Source organism: Eleutherodactylus coqui, chromosome 4 (assembly GCF_035609145.1).
Source record: "Eleutherodactylus coqui strain aEleCoq1 chromosome 4, aEleCoq1.hap1, whole genome shotgun sequence".
NCBI classification, from domain to species: domain Eukaryota; kingdom Metazoa; phylum Chordata; class Amphibia; order Anura; family Eleutherodactylidae; genus Eleutherodactylus; species Eleutherodactylus coqui.
The window spans coordinates 190580886-190602291 of record NC_089840.1 but is presented as its reverse complement, the minus strand read 5'-3'; positions in this window follow the sequence as shown (position 1 = coordinate 190602291).

Below are 21406 nucleotides of genomic sequence, written 5' to 3'. Positions count from 1 at the left end.
AGTAATTGCTAAATAGAAACAAAGTAATTATTCATGACTCTTTCAATTGTTCTGCATTAAAGCAAACAATTATGACAGGGGCACGTTGGTTGGCAGTTTATTTTTTTTTTCCACATCTGCCCACACATTGGTTTCTTGTAAAGGCTATAACACTTCCATAGTGGTATACTCTCTCCTACTGATAAGTCATACACAGGAGTGTAGCTGTCATGGGTACAGAGGTAGCAAGTCCTGGTGCCTGAGGGCCAACAGGACTTTCAGCCAGATAAACCTTCTGAAAGGGTCAAGTGGAGAGAAGGATGGGCAGGCCACTGATCTGGGCACTAAGGCCGGCTTCACACGAGCGTGACGGGCTCCGCCGCGCCCCCCAGAGACCCCATACTTACCAGCGGAAGATAGCGTGAAGACGCTTCCCCGCCCACCGCCGTCACGTCATGTGACACGCCCACCGCGTCACATGACGCGGCCGGCCGTGTCACGTGACGCGCCGGCCGCGTCATATGATGCGCGGCGGTAGGCGGGGAAGCGTTTTTTCACGCTATCTTCCGCTGGTTGCCGCGGGAGATAGCGTGAACGGACGGCTTCCATTGACTGCAATGGAAGCCGTCAGCGCGTACACCCGCAGCAAATAGAACATGCTGCGGGTGAGGACGGGAGATTTCACGGTGCGTAATTCCACGGTGGAATTACGCATCGTGAGCATTGTGCTATTAGGTTCAATAGAACCTAATAGCAGGGAGCAACGCAGCGGATTTTTGCCGCGGATTTACACGGCGTAAATCCATTCGTGGGAAGACTGTACGCTGCAGTTGGCAATACCTGAAGTAGGAGTTATCTGGTGTGATAAAGTTTAATTGTAATTGCAGCTGCAGAAAGTGAGAGACTAGATAATTTACCTTCTGTTGTGTGAGTACAAAATACACAAACATAGATCAACTTTGTTAGCATTTCGGAGGACTTTCAGGCATGAGAGATCGGCCTGCATGTGTGCCGTTTCAGGCGGCACGATCCTGACCATGGCACATGTTAAGAATTTGCATTGGAAATGCTCACTATACTTTAATACATGACTACCCTTAACTCTCATGTAAGAAGCCTTTCATATTACTTCTATTAGTGAATGCCAAGTGTGATTTAACCAGCGATATGCATTCAAACGTGCTAATAGCTCACACCGATGGCGGTTATATTATTATTTTGCTTAATGCTATGCATTTTTATGCTGGCATTTGTATTCTGAAGCTGCTTGAAAAAGGAGGTCATTTTTAATGCTCCGAAATGTGTTGCATCTTTTGGAAGTTCATTTGTTGTTGGATTTTTTCAATAAACCCTGGTCTTGATCCATGCTCATGTTGGAATCACTTATGTTTATGTAAGCCTGGGAGGAAGGGGCTTCTAAATATTCATAAGCCCCCTGTTGACATTAGTAGGTATCTTGGTATGTGACCAGCCCCTGAGTGCATTAGATACACATTTGTTTCACTATCTTCTGGCCTGCTGCACCAAGACTGGCTGGTACCTTGTATATGTGTGTGTGTGCCCTTCTGCTGTAGATGTCCTTTGTTGGGCAGGGATCTGCTAGTGGCCCGGATATTTGTTGAAGGCTATCTATGACTCTAGGTGTGGCATGGTGTTCTTTTGGACTTCCTTGCCCCACCACATGAGTTATAATAACAATTAATCCTTTTTTGCTTCCTATAACCTTGTTTTTCCAGAGAGCTGCCCATTTTGTTTCATATACAAGGTCGACACAAAAGTTCTTTGGAGTATTATCATGCTGCAGGCTATAGGAGAAAAAAGCACTGATCAAATACAGTCAGGTAGTATATATAACTATTATGGAAGATCTGTTGGCTGTCTTGACTTGTCTTTTTGTAAATACTTGTATTGCCCATAAAATAACAATTCTGGAGCATCTTTTCTTCCCTGCATTGTGCGGTTATTTCTCTTTTTGGAAACATACAGGGCTGGATTATAATTGGTGCACTTTGAGCACTGACTCTAGACCCAGGGATATCCTAGTTTCAGGGGGCCTCTGATTGCCCGCTGTCCAGCGAACTGTGGGAAGGCCCCAACACTGGGAGTAAAGGCCTTTTTCATTCGATGGGTTTAAAAAAACCTGCATACTCCACGATTTATGTGCTCACCACACCGCTCTGGACTTTTCCTCTGTACTTCAATACATGTACACTACCGTTCAAAAGTTTGGGGTCACATTGAAATGTCCTTATTTTTGAAGGAAAAGCACTGTACTTTTCAATGAAGATAACTTTAAACTAGTCCTAACTTTAAACAAATGCACTCTATACATTGCTAATGTGGTAAATGACTATTCTAGCTGCAAATGTCTGGTTTTTTGTGCAATATCTACAAAGGTGTATAGAGGCCCATTTCCAGCAACTATCACTCCAGTGTTCTAATGGTACAATGTGTTTGCTCATTGGCTCAGAAGGCTAATTGATGATTAGAAAACCCTTGTGCAATCATGTTCACACATCTGAAAACAGTCTAGCTCGTTACAGAAGCTACAAAACTGACCTTCCTGTGAGCAGATTGAGTTTCTGGAGCATCACATTTGTGGGGTCAATTAAACGCTCAAAATGGCCAGAAAAAGAGAACTTTCATCTGAAACTCGACAGTCTATTCTTGTTCTTAGAAATGAAGGCTATTCCATGAGAGAAATTGCTAAGAAATTGAAGATTTCCTACAAAGGTGTGTACTACTCCCTTCAGAGGACAGCACAAACAGGCTCTAACCAGAGTAGAAAAAGAAGTGGGAGGCCGCGTTGCACAACTAAGCAAGAAGATAAGCACATTAGAGTCTCTAGTTTGAGAAACAGACGCCTCACAGGTACTCAACTGGCATCTTCATTAAATAGTACCCGCAAAACACCAGTGTCAACATCTACAGTGAAGAGGCGGCTGCGGGATTTTGGGCTTCAGGGCAGAGTGGCAAAGAAAAAGCCATATCTGAGACTGGCCAATAAAAGAAAAAGATTAAGATGGGCAAAAGAACACAGACATTGGACAGAGGAAGACTGGAAAAAAGTGTTGTGGACGGATGAATCCAAGTTTGAGGTTTTTGGATCACAAAGAAGAACGTTTGTGAGACGCAGAACAAATGAAAAGATGCTGGAAGAATGCCTGACGCCATCTGTTAAGCATGGTGGAGGTAATGTGATGGTCTGGGGTTGCTTTGGTGCTGGTAAGGTGGGAGATTTGTACAGGGTAAAAGGGATTCTGAATAAGGAAGGCTATCACTCCATTTTGCAACGCCATGCCATACCCAGTGGACAGCCCTTGATTGGAACCAATTTCATCCTACAACAGGACAATGACCCTAAACACACCTCCAAATTGTGCAAGAACTATTTACAGCAGAAGCAGGCAGCTGGTATTCTTTCGGTAATGGAGTGGCCAGCGCAGTCACCAGATCTGAACCCCATTGAGCTGTTGTGGGAGCAGCTTGACCGTATGGTACGCCAGAAGTGCCCATCCAACCAATCCAACTTGTGGGAGATGCTTCTAGAAGCGTGGGGTGCAATTTCTCAAGCTTACCTCAACAAATTAACAGCTAGAATGTCAAAGGTGTGCAATGCTGTAATTGCTGCAAAAGGAGGATTCTTTGACGAAAGCAAAGTTTGATGTAAAAACAATGTTATTTCAAATACAAATCATTATTTCTAACCTTGTCAATGTCTTGACTCTATTTTCTATTCATTTCACAACGCATGGTGGTGAATAAGTGTGACTTTTCATGGAAAACACAAAATTGTTTGGGTGACCCCAAACTTTTGAACGGTAGTGTACATGTTAGAGTGGTGACCAGGTCACTCCCCAGACCGTTGTGGGGTGAGACCGCAGGGTATGTTCAAGGTGGTCGTCATGTGTGCCTCTGCAATCTCTCCCCCAGGAATGGCAGTAAAGCCGGGATTGATCCAGTTGTATGAAAAGAGAAAAGTATCCCAGCTCAATGGTAGTTGTCACAGTGACGCCAGTACCTTTGGGGGTGGGGTGGGGGGACTCCTGGTGATGATGAAATAATGAAACCGAGTCCACATAGCTTTGTGGTAAAAGGTAGGTTGTGGTAAGGTACACAGTTTACTGAATGTGAGCAGTATTCAATCAACAGTTTAACAGAGTACAGTTCACAGTGATGCAGTCTTGCTCGGCACTTGAATTTACGTTGCTGTGATTGCACAATTTTCCACACAAGGTTTTGCTGACACACTCTCTCTTTCTCCCTGGTTACAGCTCCTCCCAAACAATTCCAATCAGTCCAAGTTATCTGAGGGTTGTCTTCTCGGGGGTTACATTAGTAGGTGATGGAGTAACTGTGGGCTGCTTGCACTTTCCTGGTGTTCAACTAACTGGGGCTTGTACAACTCACAGTCGGGTAGATGGCTTCCAACTTTAGTTTCTCTCCATTCTGCACTCACTTCCATAGTTTTGAAGTACTCTGGCTCCCCTCTTTGGCAACACTATCTCTACGACGATGTTGCACACTTTCCACAGGACTTGTCATAACAGGAGTTGTCACTCTGTGCTTCAGCACCTGGGATAGATCATCCCACTGGGACTCAGGCAGGCCCGCGGTTCGGCGTGAGCAAAAGCAAAGCGAGCATCAGCCTCTACTGACTACATCTCTCTTCTCTTCCAAATCTCCTCTCTTCTAGCTCCACCTTCCAACTCATTATAAGATCCCACGAGACCCATACACGAACAACATGCTAAGTGAGACAGGTTAGTTACAACACAGCTGGTTAACATCACACAGAACACAAGTACAACACAGGTCACATAAAAAAGACCCAGCGCCACCCTAAAGATACCCCAACTCTGGTCACTGCACTAGTACATGTGACTAGCACTAGCCAATCCCTAACTTCACACTGAGACCATAGATTAGCCAGTGCTGGTCACATGTCTTGCATGTACCAGCGCTACCTGGAATTAAGAAGATACAAGCCCAAGGAGGAGTAGAGGGGGCAATAGTTGCACTTCGATCATCACAACATCTTTCCTCCAGCAGAGGTACCAAACTTGTGAAGTGCTGCTAAGCACTGACCCCCGCACTTCTTCTTTGCTACTGCAGGTACTTCTCTCAGTAGCTGTATGTATTGCTGTCTACAACTTTCCTGAAGGTATACACGGGATGGACTTACCGTGGATTTTAAGGATCCAGTAAAGGGGCATTATCACATTTATGGGGTGGGGTATAGTAAAAGGGTATTTTTAATGGGTACCAAAAAAAGGCATTTTTACTTATATGGGGATAAAAAAGGGAGCACTCTAAGGGCAAGCTCACAGGTGTGTAATTTAATTATATAATACGCCCGTAAAAAATAATACAGAATGTTCTATTCTACTGCATATTACACATGATAGAGCCCTATTGTTCTCTATGGGTCTGTAATAAACTCTGTACATATGCAAGTACATTGCGCATGTGCGCTGTTTATATGCACCATCGCTAAGCAACAGAGGAGTAAATAAAAAAAAAAGAAACCAGGAAGACTGCGCATGATAGCATGCATGAAATGCGTTGTCACACGCAGTCCAAAACCACTGCTGTATGCAGCAAAATACTGTCTCACACAGCAGTAAAACACTGCATTATATATGCAGCGTTTTATGCATGTGCTTGTATGAGCCTGCCCTTACTGTGTGAGACTTAAGCCCAATTACTAACTGGAGCACTATGGATTGTATAGAGGTGTGGAAACGTAGGGAGGGTGATTGAAAAGCAAGGAGCCAAATATTTCCATGTGTCAAATTCTGCAGACAATGGGGGCCAGGAGAAGTCATCATGACTGTCTGGCACCAGATAGAGAAGAAAAGGGAGAGAGAATGATACCAATCAGAAATGAGACCACCTGTGATCACTGATGGTAACTCCATTGTAATTGCAAAAATTATGTAGAGCTGGTATCTGAAGGAATCATTGAGAGACACCTAGCTTTGAGGGGTCACTAATGAGGACTATTACTGTGAATGGGTACAAAGGGCATGGTGTAGTGTAAAGGGAAGGTGGTCTAAAACATTTTGTCACAGTGTGCTATTCAAGGAGTGCAAGATTTTTTCAGGGGAGTTGGCGGGAGAGGTTACAGCAGGGAAGGGCATTATAATTGAAGGCTCGGTTCTATAGGCAGCCTTAATCTGGCTTTGGAAATGTATGACTAAATCCACAACTGACTGGTACCATTCCTATTTTCAAACATGTCAAGTGGCTGCATGCCTATACAATCTGACAGTGTCCAATCATGACTGACAGTATCAGATTGCCTAGATTAGTCTCTTCGTAAAAAGTGAAGAATAAAATTGCACCATTTTCATTCTCAATAGTTGTTACTCTGGTTGGGTTTGCAATAAATGTTCTATCCTTAAGGTGGCCATACACCTTTAATAGCTGTTCAATGAATGAGCATTCAGCCTACAATTATTCCCCAATTTCCCCATACACATGAACGCTCGGCCAAGCCTACATATATTTTCAGTGGGAAGCTTCTGGCAGCTAATTATTGCATCTCCTTTGAGAACATGATTAAATCAAACATCTTTCCTGCAACATCAGGGAGAGTCAAAACATGGAATAATTGCCCGATCCTGATGGAATTAGTGGGTTTATCTGACCTTTCTTTAATGTGTGGTTACCTTTAAGAAAATCTTCACTAGGAGCCTGATGTGAAACATAATTCGTGTACTTTTAAATTGACCTTAAGTATAATCAAAGCAATAAAATTAATGTTAGTGATGACAGGATACAGTAGTTGTCATTCCTATAGTTGTTCTGCATAGTACCGGCTTTCCCTCAAAATAAGACCTACCCCCAAAATAAGACCTATCCTTATTTTTCAGAATTTTCAGAGAGGCTTTCAATATAAGCCCTACCTCAAAAATAAGCTCTAGCTGCATTACATTTAAAAAAATCAATACATTACCTAGCAGCCTCAGTCCGCGTCCCACCTGCTGCTCTCTGGAGCCCCCCCACACGTTCTCGGCCGTCCACAGAAGACCGCTTACTGGTTACAGGATTCATAAAACCCATCTCCAGGAGGGCAATGGCTCGGATTGGTTCTCGAGCGCTGCTCAATTAATCAATGCAGCACTGAATGAACCAATCACAGCCGGCGCTTCCTGGAGGAGGGATTTATGAATCCCGTAACCAGGAAGTAAATTTCTGCGGGCGATTGAAGGCTGTAGAAAGTCTGCGGGAGCTTTGGAGAGCAGCAGGCGGGACATAAACCAAGCCTGATAAGTATAACAAGATATCCCCCCAAAATAAGACCTAGTGCCTCTTTGGGGGCAAAAATTAATATAAAACAGGGTCTTATTTTCAGGGAAACACGGTAGACAAAACTTTTCACCAGGTTTATTAATTACAGACTTTATAGACTCCAGTAAAATAGGACTTTCTGAGCTCTTGTAATTCATCAACAGATCACTCCTTGTACTAATTATTGTTTTGTGATTCAGAGCCACGGTGATTCAATTCCAATGGGAGTTTTAATCAGCAAATAATTTATCCCACGGGACTGCACAGGCAAAAATATATCCTCTTCTACACCTGTAAAAACTTGTAGTGATTGAAATGTTCATTAGTTATGAATCAGACATGTTTTTTACGCTAATCAATCTCTAAATGTTATTTTTTATTTTTGCTACAAAGTCATTTTGGTATTATTGGATAAATGGCCCAAAGAACAAAGCGTTCCTTTTCACTTTGATGAATGTAACAATCATGATGTCATAATCAGTGACAGTCGGAATTACCAGCTGTCATCTTAAAATGCTGCAACTTTCTTTAAAAGAGGTCAGTACTTTCATGTTGCAGGAAGGCTTTCTTGTATTAAATCAGTAGATGAAAAACAGGAGTCTTCTTCAAGCTTTAATGGGTCAAAATCAATATTAAGTGGATATGTTAGATATGTTCTATGTTAACATCAGTGGGAGGCTCGGTTCAGGGGACAAGATGAATGGGAAAACGGATTCCTTGCCATATGGTATTCATATTTTAGATGTAATTAAAGGGGAACTGTCAGTCCAGAAGGCTGTGCTAGCAGAGCCTGAATGTTGGTGCAGAAAGTTCAGAAAGCTCCATATTATGAAGCCATGGGCAATTTGCATGCTGCTGTATAGTGAATGTGTACAACTCCATATTCTCCCTTAAATGCAATGCTTCTGGGTGACTTATAATTCATACATGATTTCACATTTACTCAAGATTATTGTGTGACTTTTACAAACTATTGAAATAGCGCAAGAGTTGTGGTGTACGTTCTTTAGGTACCATAGGGTAACCAATTCTTATTTTATACAAATGTTAAAGGACAGGTTCTTCTTACTTAATCTGTGCACTTATACCAAATTATAGAAAAATTAACCCCTTAGTGACAGTCAATATGCCTTTTTACTGATCTCACTAATGGACTTTAAACCTGCATGTACATCTTTTTTTTCAGGCGGTGGTGTGGCTAACTACTCATAGCCAGGCTCCTGCTCTAACAGCCAGGAGAGATCCTGGCAGTTTAACCCCTTACATGCCATAATCAATAGCAACTACAGCATTTAGGAAGATGACAGGGGAAGGGGGCTCATTCCACAGTGCAATAGGAGGGGCAGCGTATATCGGCTGGGCGTGAAAACCCGGCCGATATACACCTGTGTGAATCCAGCAGTAGGGCTCTTTAACATGGCCGTAGGTGTTTTTACGTGCGTCCGCTGGGACCGTTAAAAACGTGTGAACGGGTGCATGAATCTAACGTTTGTGCACCCATTCAAACGGCAGGGGCCCGGCGCATATACGTCGAGGCCACAATGCCATTAGGCGGGGGGAGACGGTTAAGCTCTACTAAGCCGTCTCCCCCTTCCCTGCCCCTTGCCGGCTCTCTGCCTCTCTCCTCCCCTCTCGCTGTTTGCAATGGGAGGGGGTGCGATGGGGGTGGAGCTAAGCTCCTACCCCCTCCTCGCCCCTTGTCCGCAGCCAGCAATGGGAGGGAGCGGGATGGGGTGGAGCTTAGCACCGCACCGCCCCTCCCATTGCAAACAGTCAGAGGAGAGAGGAGGAGAGAAGGGGGGGGAGTTTAGCAGTCACGCTGCTAAACTCTCTCCCACCTCCCTTCTCTGGCCGCTGTCATAGGCTTCCATAGGAGTCTATGCAGTGGCCAATGTATTCAGGCCGGAAAGATAGTTCCAGGACTATCTTTCCTGCCCGGCGTAAAGGCACATTGCGATATATTAGCCAGCTGGGCACTTTTACACCATGGGAATACACCTGTGTGATCTGATGCATTGGAATCCAATGCATCAGATGGTAGTGTAAATCGGCTGGCTGTAAAAACGGCGGCCGATGTACGCTCGTGTGAATAAGCCCTTAGTAGAATGCATTCTGCTATCCTTATGTATACTTATGTTATGCATTCTACTTTCCTAGCAATCAAACTATCACATCTACTAGTCCCCTTCAGGGACTAAAAATTAGCATTAGAAAAAGTTCAAAAAAGTTTAATTTAAAGAAAAAAAAAACCTGGTTAAAAAAATACACATTTTTCCCCATAGAACCCCTTTTTCAATGGATAAAATGTTTAAAATTTAAAAAAGCAATACATGATAGGTATTACTACATTAGTAACGACATGCTATTTTTACTGAAAGATGAATGTTGTAAAAGCAAAACTCAAAAACAATGGCAGAATTTGTGGACGATTTTTATATGTACCCTGGAGTGGTGCCATTAAGATATGCAACCCAATGAATTATGGCTCTTGCAATACAACAATGAAAATCGCTTGGTCCTTAACACTGGTGTAACTGTAGGCGATGCAGGGGATGCGTTTACACCCAGGCCTTAGGGGGCCCATAAGGCCTCTTTTCTCCATATAGGGAGCCCAGTACTATGAATAAAGCATTACAGTTGGGGGCCCTGTTACAGGATTTGCATTGGGTCCAGGAGCTTTAAGTTACGCCTGTGGTCCTTAAGATACATAGACAGGTCACTAAGGGATTAAGAAAACAATAGCTTCAGGGGCAATGTTATGGAGCTCTAGTAAAGACATTCTGGTGTTCCTATTAAGAAACCCCAAACTGATCACCAAGGAGGCTATTTTGATTGTTCAGCAACAGTATAGTGCTGCTGACATCTCCGGTAAGTTAATTCAAAACTCCTCTCTGCCATCAGGGCCACTAATTGATGACTCCAATAATTTTATATTATGTCATTTCTAGCTAAGAAATTCCAAAATGTACATTTTAGAGTTGCTGCACAGAAAAAGACAGAGAATTCCAGTATTAGGCATTTTGCATGCAGCTATATTGACAAAGGAGCCAAAAGAAATAATTCCGTCTTATAAAACATTTCAGTCTACAAGCCTGAGTAGTGCGAGAAGAAACTTTCTATTGATGACCACTTCAGTATCTGAAAATATAATTATTTGGCATGAATGCATGAGATCTAGGCCATGACATTGAGGAATTTGGAATGTGACCAAAGTAGAACATTTAGCAGTTTTGTCCACAGTTTTCGTTATGCCATCCAGCCACATCTGTGTTCTTATTTTCCACATAAAATGTGGTTTATTACTGTATAGGATTGTGTAATTATCTCACAGCTGTCCCACTTCTGAACCTCTGACAAGCTGAAACTGGTAAAGTTTAAGGCCAAGCTTAATTCCACTGACAATGAGAAAATGGATCTGGAAGTAAATCAAGACAGAGAGATGGACGTGTATATAGACTGACAGCTAAGTTGAGATATGTGAGATAGATAGATGATAGATAGATGTGAGATAGATAAATATGAGATAGATAGATATGAGATAGATCTGAAATAGTTATGAGATAGATAGATAAACAGATATGAGATAGATAGATATAAGATAGATATGAGAGAGATAGATAGATATGAGATAGATGTGAGATAGTTAAGAGATAGATAGATAGATAGATAGATAGATAGATAGATAGATATAAGATAGATATGAGAGAGATAGATAGATATGAGATAGATGTGAGATAGTTAAGAGATAGATAGATAGATAGATAGATAGACAGATATGAGATAGATAGATAAATAGATATAAGATAGATATGAGAGAGAGATAGATATGAGATAGATGTGAGATCGATAGATAGATAGACAGATATGAGATAGATATGAGATAGATAGATAGATATGTAGTGCCCCCTTCATAATGTTAAGTGTTTGTCTTGTCCCTTTGTATTGCCAGTGTCTTCTTTGTTATATACATTTGATGTGTATTGCACCTCTGCAGTACTGAATGGGTTAATGTGTGGGTTATGTTTGAGAAATGTATCTTGTTGTGTGTCATGTGATCCTGTTTGATATATGTGTTTGCAAGAATGCTAGGAGGGGGAGTCTATAAAAGTCAGCAAGAGTGCAAGAAGCTAAGTCTGTCTTGGGGAGAGAGAAACTTTTAGTGAGTAGGAGAAACCATGCCTCGTGTTTGAAGGAACCCAAGATGGAGGAGGCTGAGCAATGGCCTGATGTCTTCCCTGGGCCAAATTCACCCAGGCCACCTTGGTGTTAATATGGAGTACTGAGAGAGAGAGATTGAGAGGAACTGCCCCACAACGCTGAGTGCAACTTCAAATGTGAGTGTGTACTGGTAGAGAGCTGGAGAGAGCGAAGAGAGTGACCAGGAGCCGAACCCTACAGATAACTGGGACTGTGGCTTCTTCTGCCATCCTGAGAATCCTCTTTGTCACACCACTATTCTGTATGGCACCTGTGTTTTACTGGTGGATGTAATGTTCATGGACTGCTAATGTTTTACTCAAGTAAATAAACTCTACTATCCGTTCCCGGTTTTGCTCAGAAAGTTACCGCTGTGTGTATGGACTATTTATTACAACTTCAGGATTCACAGCAGAGGACAGAACGGTGGTGTCACCCGTGTCAACAGAGAACTGTAAGATAAACTGTGGATTTGGTTTACCCTGTGAAACTCCCCCAGCAGTAACTTGGTTGAGTCCTGAGCTACACCCAGGGGAGGAGATGGTAGAGCCCCATGAGAAGACCTTATCTACCACGCTATCTTCTTGGCTGTGGGCCCGCTCCTCGGACTTTGCAGATAGACAGATAGATAGATGCACATGCATTAAATACAACTATTGTGGCCCTCTTTGTAAATTTTATGGAGGAGAGTGAGATGTTAAGAGACAGGCAAAAAAGGGACTCTTCTATTAAAGAAAAACATAGCAGACGACCATACTTACTGATAAGATGGTATACAGATATATACAGGGTAGGTGAAAACACTACTCGCTAATGGCATGCAGACTGGACAAAATACATATGGAGAAGCTGACCATGTATATAATACTGATGAACAGTCCCTGCTATGTCTTCCTTTAATAGAAATATCCTTTTTTGTCATGTCTTGATTTTAATGGTGGTGGAGGAATTAGTGTTGGTGTAAGAACTCGCAAGAAGATGAGGACCCTTGATGTGGACTTGTGAGCTTGCATAGTTTGACCAAAATATCAACTTATACCTCATATTTTTTGTAACTTTTGCAGCAAGTAGTCTGGCTTGTTTATAACCAGGAGCCCAGGATGTCTCCACTATTGTGAGATGGAAGTCAACCGGATCAAATAGTGGAATCACTAGTAGACTGTAAGCCTGCATGGTGCACTACAAGCATCTGTGTTGTTGACACATTTAAGATTACATATTTGTGTGCAAGTATAAGCAGTCCTCCCCCCCCTTTCCCGCAAAGTTGGGGTAGGTGTGAGTGGCTGTTCAGTATTTTGCAACTGGTCAGCTCTTCCACATGCATTTTGCCTGGTCTGCATACTGCTGTAGTGAGGTATTCCAAAGAACTTTCATCATCTGTTAAAATTGCAATTATTTTTTCCCTGCACATTACGTATAGACTTAGCAGATCTGCGTTTATCACAGTTGAGTATGTATTTTGCACAACTGTTTGAAATATTATTATCTGTTGTCTTGTAGAGAACTTCACACAAATGTACTGCTACTCATAGCATAAGTGAGCACAAAAGATGCTGCCTAAGGCCTTAGTCAGACGGGCGTTTTTTCGCGTGATTTGCGCATGCGCATGCGTCCAGCGATTTTTTAAAACCATTGCTTTGCAATGTATCGGACACATGAGCGCTTTTTATGCGCTCGTCCGATAAATTATAGAACAGAAATCGCACATCGCACCTATCTGCGATTCCTGTTCTCTTCTCTATATGCGCTCAATGGGGCCGGCGGCAGCAGCGCCGACCCCATTGAGAACATATAGAAGACAAATCATTCTTCTCTGCCACAGCTGTAACAGCTGTGGCAGAGAAGAACGATGTTTGCCCATTGAATTCAATGGAGCCGGCAATACAGCCGGCTCCATTGAAAGCAATGGGCTGCCGGCGTGCGCGGGATGAATTGTCGGGAAGGGCTTAAATATATAAGCCCTTCCCTGCAATTCATCCAGAAAAGTGTTAAAATAAAAAAAATATATATACTCACCTGCTCCCGGCAGCCGGAGTTCTGCGCGACCGGCCTGCAGTGGGTGTGAAGGGGGAGTGAGTCAGACCTGCCCCCTGATTGGCTCAGCGCTGAGCCAATCAGAGGCAGGTCTGACTCACACCCATTCATGAATGGGTGTGAGTCAGACCTGCCTCTGATTGGCTCAGCGCTGAGCCAATCAGGGGGCAGGTCTGACTCACTCCCCCTTCACACCCACTGCAGGCCGGCCGCGCGGAACTCCGGCTGCCGGTAGCAGGTGAGTATATATATACTGTATATTTTTTATTTTAACACTTTTCTGGATGAATTGCAGGGAAGGACATATATTTAAGCCCTTCCCGACAATTCATCCCACACTCGCCCGCAGCGCATTGCTTTCAATGGAGCCAGCTGTATTGCCGGCTCCATTGAATGCAATGCGCTGGACAGCTCCGGCCCGTTTCTAATGAAACGCGGCTAGGAGCAGATTTTCCGGCGATTTTCGGGCACCGGTCACGCGATTTGCGGATGTGCATCCGTCATGCGATCCGCAAATCGCGCGAAAAAACGCCCGTCTGACTAAGGCCTCAAAGAGTGAAATTACAAATTTAGCTTTGTCACATCAGTCCATTTCACACTATCATAAAAAATAACTGAGTTCTTCAAAATAATAATGCAATAAATATTCTCTCTCACTTCTCCTTCCCTGCAACCATCAGCATTTTCCCGGTTGCAGTCTTTTGCACAGCAGACACTGCACAATTCCTCCAGCTGCTGCCTCTGCCTGTCTCTTTAAGGGTCAACTTTCCTATCCTCAGTCTACCCCAATCATTTGTGGGTTACTTAAGACATTTCCTCCCAAGGTGCCTGAGCCATAGGTTCTTAGTGGTCCTGTAATGTGTATATGTGTCCTATTGGATGTTCAGTTTTAATCTTCTGCCTGATTAGCCAGCTTTCCGAAACTCCTGCCTTTTCTGACCTTGGCTCATTATATTGACTACTCTTTTCCTGAACATCGTCTTCTATCAGATTTATCGTATTTCAGGAGCTCTGTCTTTCCTGATTTAGCTTGCTGTACTGGCTATGTCCTTGCCTCCTCCATTGGTACCATGTTCTGCTACTTTTGGACCCATCCAGGTCAGCTGCCACTGTGCTGAGACTATTCCTGGTGAAACGACCAGGAAACTCCCTGTAACAAAGACCAGATCCCTCTAAAAAAAGAGATAGAAGGCGAAGACAAGAGAATTCTTAGAGCAACCCTCAGGAGTAGCCCAAAGCAAAATCAGTCAATGGCGCAATACGTCCACAGCCGCTGTGTTACACACACATGTATACATTATGTCCAGTTTCAAATCTCATGTGTCCTCTTTGTTATACATTTGGAAGATTCCATGGGATATGCTCAATTGTAAAAAGGAGAAAATGTTAGTTCATGGGCATAACCCTTGTAATATAAAGCACAAGAAAGCAAAGGGTTTAACCCAATTTCTTCTTTATTAATTAATTGACAGGCAGCACAAATAACAAGGGATGCAGCCCCTATTTCTGAAATGGCCGAAAGAGTCCAGCGATGTTACTGGATATTCTTGCCCTGTACTCCTGTATTCTATCCGATAAAATAGTATCACTGAAGAAAGACATCCAGAACCCTCTTGTACTCTTTTATCAAATTCACCATCACCACGTCCTCAGGTGGAGAGTTCCACAGTCTCACTGCTCTTACAGTAAAGAACCCCTTTCTATGTTGGTGTAGAAACCTTCTTTCTTCTTGACGTAGAGAGCACCCTCTTGTTACAGTTACATTCCTGGGTATAAATAGATAATAGGGGAGATTTCTCTATTGTCCCCTGATATATCTATACATAGTTATTAGAGCACTCCCTTGTTACAGTCCTAGGTATAAAAAGATGATTGGAGAGATCTCTGTATTGTACCCTCATATATTTATACATAGTTATTGGAGCACCCCCTTGTTACAGTCCTGGGTATAAACAGATGATGGAAGAGATCTCTGTAGTGTCCCCTGATATATTTATACATAGTTATTAGAGAGCCCCATTGTTACAGTCCTGCGTATAAATAGATGATGGGAGAGATCTCTATATTGTCCACTGATATATGTACACAGGTATTGAGACTCCTCTCAGCCATCTTTTTTCTAAATTAAATAACCCCAATTTTGATAATCTCTATAGGTATTGTAATCTGCCCATTCTGTTTATTACTTTGGTTGCCCGCCTTTGTACTTCCTCAAGCTCCAATATATCACATAGTAGGAATGATTATAGCTACTTCCTTTAATGGGATGAATATTTACAGAACTTTCTTTGTAGTTTTATAGGTGATTACACGGTATGTACAAAGTGAGTTATCTAGTAATATTGGCAGTGCACACACTATAGAGGGGTTTTCTTTTTAGTGTCTCTCGGCTAGTAATTAAAGCAGACACATAAGTATGACTGTTTTGAATAGCCTCTTTATCTCCGCACTTAATTCTTGGCAGCTTAAGCTATCTTATAAAAATGTGGGGAGGAGTTTGAGAAAGAGAGATTACTCTCCAGTTCCAAAAGATTTCTAAAGATTTATGTCTGGTGTATTTCACTCACGTTTGTCTTGACTTTAAAGCAGATTAAAAAAAAGGGGGATCAAAAAAACTTTCAAGTCAGCTCATCTAAGTTTCACACAAGCCATTAACTACCTTTCTGATGTAGTTATTTGTGATCTTGAATGGACAAACTCCCCCAGCATGGTTCTTCCACTGGGCCCTTGGTTGCTACATAGTGATTAGAGTGCCACCTTGTTCCAGTCAGGGGTATAATAGATGATGGGAGAGATCTCTGTATTGTCCCCTGATATGGCTATACATAGTTATTAGGACTCCTCTCAGACTTTTTTTCTAAACTAAATAACCCAAATTTTGATAACCTCTCTGGGTATTGTAGTTCTCCCATTACATTTATTACTTTGGTTGCCCGACTTTGTATTTACTCAAGCTCTGATATATCACATAGTAGGAATGATTATAGCTACTTCCTTTAATGGGAGGAATATCCACAGAACTTTCTTTGTAGTTTTATAGGTGTTTACATTGTGTGTACAAAGTGAGTTATTTAGTAATATTGGCAGTGCACACACTATAAAAAAAGGGATTGAAAAAAACTTTCAAGTCCGCTCAGCTAAGTTTCACACAAGCCATTAACTACCTGTCTGATGTAGTCATTTGTGATCTTGAATGGACAAACTCACCCAGCATGGTTCTTCCACTGAGCCCCTGGTTGCTTCATAGTGATTAGAGCGCCCCCTTGTTACAGTCCTGGGTATAATAGATGATGGGAGAGATCTCTGTATTGTCCCCTGATATGGCTATACATAGTTATTAGGACTCCTCTCAGTCGTCTTTTTTTCTAAACTAAATAACCCCAATTTTGATAACCTCTCTAGGTAGTCCTTCCATTTATTACTTTGATTGCCCGCCTTTGTATTTGCTCAAGCTCCGATATATCACATAGTAGGAATGATTATAGCTACTTCCTTTAATGGGATGAATATCCACAGAACTTTCTTTGTAGTTTTATAGGTGATTACACTGTGTGTACAAAGTGAGTTATTTAGTAATATTGGCAGTGCACACACTATAAAAAAGGGATTGAAAAAACTTTCAAGTCAGCTCAGCTAAGTTTCACACAAGCCAATAACTGCCTTTCTGATGTAGTCATTTGTGATCTTGAATGGACAAAATCACCCAGCATGGTTCTTCCACTGAGCCCCTGGATGCTACTGTGTGAACTCTTATTCTGAGGTGTATTTCTTCTTGAAATGTAGTCATCATGGCAACTGTGAATGGCATTGTCCAAAAAAGAGACATTAATTGAAAATAAACATAAGGCAGAACAATATACTAACATCATACAAAATAGGAAACAATAAAAAAAATCCATTAGGAGAAGATCTGTTCACACCATTGTGCTCAAACATTGCTTTACCGTCTATTTCTTTCTCACCTCTTGTTCTTTTCTTCTCAATTGGAATGTAACCTTTAAATCACTCTGCGTCTGAGTGCTTAAAATAAAACTGCATAGCACTTCTTCTTAGGTTCCTTATCTTATCCCTGCTTGGAGACTTCACTTTATATAAGCTGCTTCTATCCTAATTTTTCAATTCTTTTTAAGTCTGCTTTTGAATTTTTAGAACTTTCTCTACTTGTTATAAAAGTTTTATTATTTCCTTTTAAGACTCCCTGAAGCTTGCGGTGCCCAGACACATTGTCAATCTGCCATCTCTACAGTCCTCGTAATCATAGGTTAAGGTACATTTTTTTTTAATGAAAAGTGCTGGAAATTACCACAGATAAATGTTCATTTATGACTTTTCCCAAACTAATGACATTATTTGCAGGATATTATGTTGCTAACCTCTGCAGATTTTGGAAGTTACAGGAAGAAATGTTCTTCGACTTTGCCAGGTAATGTATTTACATTAAAATCTGTTCATTTAATGGAAGTGAAATTCATCAGACCTTTTCATTGTTAAGAATTTCTATCATTGTAATCAACTGTATAATATTATATTTATTAGATGTTAACCATTAGACTGCTTTGGGACACTAGATAATGCAATACAGATAGGATGGAAGTTTTGTTAAATTGTTTTTATCAAAAAATGTCAAGATAAATTACTATTAAAACATTCAATAAAGTAACAAAGAAGCTACAGCATTGCCCATGTAAATACAAAGACTTATGAGCGTGTTTGTACTGCAGAGTATCCCGCTGGCTTTCATAACCAATATGTCAGTCATTTGGGGAACCTTGGGAGATGGATTAGATATGGTTGATCCTTTTGATGTCAGTGATTGTGACTTGGTGCTCTCGTCATTTCTTCTCTCATACACAGCATACAAATTTTAAGAATACATAGAGTTGGTTGCATAGTTATTGACCTACATTGCCCATATACCCATTACCCATAAGTGGAACATACTCCATTGCCCAGAATAACACACTTGGCCCAGATAGTATCATAGAGTGCCATATTTTGCCTACAAAAAGCTAAACAAGTGCGTGGTACTTGGTCCAAACAGTACGAAAGAGTGTCCAGATTTTCCCATCCGTAACCCACATAAAGATAAACAGTGCCGTTATCTTACAAAACAGTGCACAGAAAATACTATACACTGCCCAGATAAATAATAGGTTTTAATTAGAGATGAGCAAGCATACTGGCTAAGGCAAACTATTCGAGCGAGTAGTGCCTTATTTGAGTACCTGCCCGCTCGGCTCTAAAGATTCGGCTGCTGGCATGGGTGAGTGGTGAGTTGCGGGACTGAGCAGGTGGGAGCGGGGGGGAGGGGGGGGGAGGGAGACAGTGAGAGAGAGATCTCCCCTTCATTCCTGCGTAGATGTGCTCAGATATGGCATTGGTGTCTTGGACGTGTGGGGGGTCTAAGTTAAATGAGTAGCCAGAGCTTGGACTACATGCTTTAGAGGTGCTTGCCTGTCCTACTGCCAGTGTGATATCAGAAAGGGTGTTTAGCACAGTTGGGGGTGTGCTAACTGACAGACACATCTGCCTGTCCACAGATAATGTGGATGACTTGATTTTTATAAAAATGAACCAGGCGTGGACTTCATCTGACTTCTGCACCCACATGGCAGATACCACTGATTAGTTAGCACGCTGGCAATTTTTATTTACATATGACTGAAAATAGATTTATATTAAAGACCACAGTGTGCCCTCAAGCTGCTGATGCTGCTACCCTCCTCCTGATTCCACCCCATTTTCTCTTCCTAATTTCCCCCACAAATAAAAAATATGTCAATACAGAAATACAGAGCTACAGCTCTCATGTTTCCACGAGGAGCAGAGTCTTCCTTCAAGGTGCTGCTCTCCTTCTCCTGCTTCCACCATGTTTCTTCCTCCTCATTCTACCAAAAAGATACTTTTACAAAGCACAAAAAACAGCTGTAGCCAGGGGTGTAACTATAGAGGATGCAGGGGATGTGGTTGCACCCGGGCCCAGGAGCCTTAGGGGGCCCATAAGACCTCTCTTATCCATACAGTACAATAAATAAAACATTATAGTTGGGGGCCCTGTTACAGGTTTTGCATTGGGGTCCAGGAGCTTCAAGCTATGCCTCTGGCTGTAGCTCTACAGATTTTCCTAGGAGAAGGCCCATTCTTGGCTGTTCTGTTCACCCGGTAGAATTTGTCCTTGACAAAATTTATGACATTGCTTTTAAAGCAAGCAACACACCTGCTGTCTCCATCTGCATAATTTTTGGTAACTCTGCTCAACTGGTACAATTTGTTCTTTGAAATTTATGGCATTGCCTTAAAACAAGCAGTATGCCTGCTGTCTTAAGTGTAATTTTTGGTAGCCCTACAGCTGCTCCCTGGAGCAGGCCCATGCTTAAGTGTTCTCTTCACCTGGTAGAATTTGTCCTTTGAACATTTATGATATTGCTTTTAAAACAAGCAGCATATCTGTTGTCTTGCACAGCATAGTTTTTGGTAGCTCTACAGCTGTTCCTTGGAGGAGGTCCGTACTTGAGTGTTGTGTTCACCTGTTAGCATTTCTCCTTGTAAAAGTTATGACTTTGCATTTATAACAAGCAGCACACCTTTCGTCTTTTTTTGGAGACCCTATTTGGGCCTTCTTTTGTTTTCATTGATGCCCCTTTACTACGAGTCACCCGCACACCGCTGTATGTTATGTTTGCTAAATTTTGGGACAAGTACAGTGTTCCCCAGATGTGTGGCTGTATTCACAGGCAATTTGGAGGGCTTTAGCTACATTGTGGACTTTCTGGAGGTCAAATTAGTGAAACAGATTTTTATTTCCAAGGACTTTAATCGAAGTCGGAGTTGGCCATCCCAATTTACAATGATTTTAATAAAATTAGCCCGAGTCCTGACACAAACTGATTATTCCACTAATCACTCTTCACTTGCTTGTAGGCTTTTCCTACCAAATGCAAAAAGAGTAATTTTGAAAAATAATTCCCTGTGGTAGAGGAATAACCACATGATCTTTGTGAAAACGAAATCGGTCAATATTCAGATGAATTAAAAATTACTATATTCCTTGATTTTGAACAATGTTTACATGTATTATAAAATAAGCTTAATGTACACTGCACTGACAACTGATTGATCAGCTGTGACACTAATTAGGGTAGATGAAAATGTATTCCTTGGTTCTGAACAATGATAACATATTTTTTCCCCACATAAAGTGGACAATCTGCTAGAAGAGAAGTTCAGTCCATGAATGTGCCTTGTTATGGTTAAGATTTAAACTTTTAGTGCTCAATAATCGACACCCTGCTAAGGCAAGACTTTGCATTTGCAGTCTCCAGAGACCTATACAGCATAGTATGTAGAACAACAGATGAACTATAATTGCCCGGCGTAGAGCACTGCGTGTTATAGTATTTTTGTTCTGCTGAAAACTTTGCAAAATGAGCTGAACTAGTTTTTTTTGGGAATGAGCTCTTCAATTCTGCACCTGCATGTATAGTGCTGTAGAAAGACCAATTCCAATATCACTGTTTTAGAAAAAGTACTACTTATGCAGTCCTGGAATCCCCTTAGATTTTTAATGCCTCTTCAAAAGTGAGGCCTCACTTAAAAGTTGCACTTCAGGTATTTATTTTCTTGGAGATATCCATCACAGTATCACTGACAACGTTCATGAAGAATCCAGTTCTGTAGCTCGTCCCCTCCAGGTTGTTTATTCTGCACTTTCCTTCCAGCCTCCAGTTCAGTGTTGCCATCCTGATTTATTCTTTTTTTGGACGGCTTATCCAAAAATCACATTGGAGGTTCATAATAAATCATAAAGATTATAAATGAGACATGTCTAAAGCCCAGAATACTGATATGGAGACATTAGTAGCATTTATTGTGAAGGGTAAAATGATGATTATTATAATCA